Source organism: Nannospalax galili, unplaced genomic scaffold (genome assembly GCF_000622305.1).
Source record: "Nannospalax galili isolate Female #2095 unplaced genomic scaffold, S.galili_v1.0 scaffold341, whole genome shotgun sequence".
Taxonomy (NCBI): Eukaryota; Metazoa; Chordata; class Mammalia; order Rodentia; family Spalacidae; genus Nannospalax; species Nannospalax galili.
In genome coordinates this window covers 730,415-732,406 of record NW_008346082.1, presented here as the reverse complement: position 1 = coordinate 732,406, position 1,992 = coordinate 730,415, and the positions used below count along the sequence as shown (strand labels likewise).

The window sequence follows — 1,992 nt, the reverse complement described above, 5'->3', positions numbered from 1 at the left end:
CAGTGTTATAGTGCTTGCTTAGTGAGCAAAAGGCTCTGGTTTGATCCCCAGTACCACAAAAGGAAAGAAAATAAACAAGCCATTAGAGACTCCATAAAGTTTTAAAAGACATAAACTCTATTCCATTTTCTATTTCTGGTGTCTGGCTCAATACTTAATGCATAGTAAACCTTAATAAAGTTGTATAAATGCTTAAGGAAGAGAACATGTCATTTCTCCAGAGATTAATTTGTCCAGATCACACAGATTCTTTCTGGGAGCAAGTCATGCTTTGTTGGTAAATTGCTAACTTCTACTCAGGTTCTTATATAGAATAGCTTGAGGCATTGAAGAGCCAACTTAAGGTTTCAGTTTTTCAAACTCTGATGTGTCTGTGTATATGTTGTACTTTGCTGTAGCTTTTCTGAATCAAATGCCAAACTCCATCAACTGTAGATTAAAGTTGGTTATGGTAGCATTGTCATAGTAGTATTAGTAATAATAAGAACCATAGCGACACAGGTGTCAGGCAGCCAACCAACAAATGATAAAAAAGCAACAGAAACATAGAACCTAACACATATGGAAAGTTACAGTATACAGATGCTGTTCCAAGAGTTTAACTGTATTAAGTTCTATTAAACTTAATTAGTCCTCATAATAACCCTAAAACATAGATTCTGCTGTTCTCATTTTTAGATGAGGAGACTGAGGCATAAAGAGATTGAGTAATCTGCTGTGAATCACATAGCCAATAAGTGGTGAAGTAAATACTCAAACCCAGACAAGTTCACTCCATAACCCCTGTCCTGTTATACTGATTGCTTCATATAGTTTGAGAAGAAAAACCTATATTCCTGGTTGTACATTTTGTGAAACCCTTTCCTGATAAAAGTCAGAACAATGACAGATAAGGAAACCTATTTTTCATATGATTTGTTGTAGCCTTTTGTTGTTGTAGGATCAAATATTTAGGGTAATAGGAGACCAGAAGAACCTAAATTGAAGACCAGGTTGTAAGTTAAAATCAAGAAGTCATTTCCAAAACTCATTGCAGTGAGTTAATTTTGGCCCCTTTTGTCTGCTAACCCTTTTAAGGGATTGCTAGTAAGAAACAAAATGGAATGATTACGCTTTTAAATCCTGTTCCTTCCTGGACTCATTTGATGAAATGCAGTTGGCAGTGATTAGAGAGCATGTCAAGAGGGCAGGAAGAAATAAAAAGTGATAAATAAGGCTGGGAGTGGTGGTGCATGCCCTTAATCCCAGCACTGGGGAAACAGAGGCAGGCGGATTTCTGTGAGTTCAAGGCCAGCCTGGTCTACATAGTAAGTTCCAGGCCACTGGGGCTACAGGGAGACCCTGTTTCAAAAGTGATAAATAATCAGCATATTTATTCTTACACATTTTTCAGTGTTTATAGGTTTTTTTTTATTTCTCCGTGAAACCGTTCCTGTCTTTTGTCTGCTTATTTATTTCTTCGTGTATCTTTATTTGAAAAACTTTAAACCTATAGAAATGTTGACACAATAGTTTACTGAGCAGCCATTATTCTTTTTTGGGGGCAGGGTCACCTGTTCCCAGGCTGGCCTCAAACTTAGTATGTAGCTGAAGATGTCTTTGAACCCTTGATTATTCTCTGTCCATCTCCAAGTGCTGGGTTCACAGGTGTGTGCCACTGTGGGATCAAATAGCCATTACTTTTACTAGCTTGAGTAATTAAGATTAGCATCATATTATTCTCATTTCTTTTTCCAAGAACTAAGATGGTCTGCATAACCAAAACACCATTGTGAAAAATCAAGAAATTAGCATTTACAGCTATAATACCAGCACTTGGATAGCTGAGGCAGGATTGTGAGTTTAAGGCAACCTGGGCTACATACTGGGACCCAGACTCAAAAACAACAATAACAAAAACAATAAAACAAAAAAGAGCTAAGCTAGGGATATAGCTCAGTTATAGGAAGGGTCCTTGCCTAGCATTATAAGGCCCTGGATTCAATCCCCAAC

At 37.4% G+C, this 1,992-nt stretch overlaps 1 protein-coding gene across 5 annotated transcripts in view; it reads left to right on the top strand.

Moving 5' to 3' along the window:
• Positions 1-1,992, top strand: part of Unc13b (unc-13 homolog B) — a 241,504-nt gene that overhangs the window by 82,708 nt on the left and 156,804 nt on the right. The gene's annotated exons all lie outside the window — the stretch shown is intronic.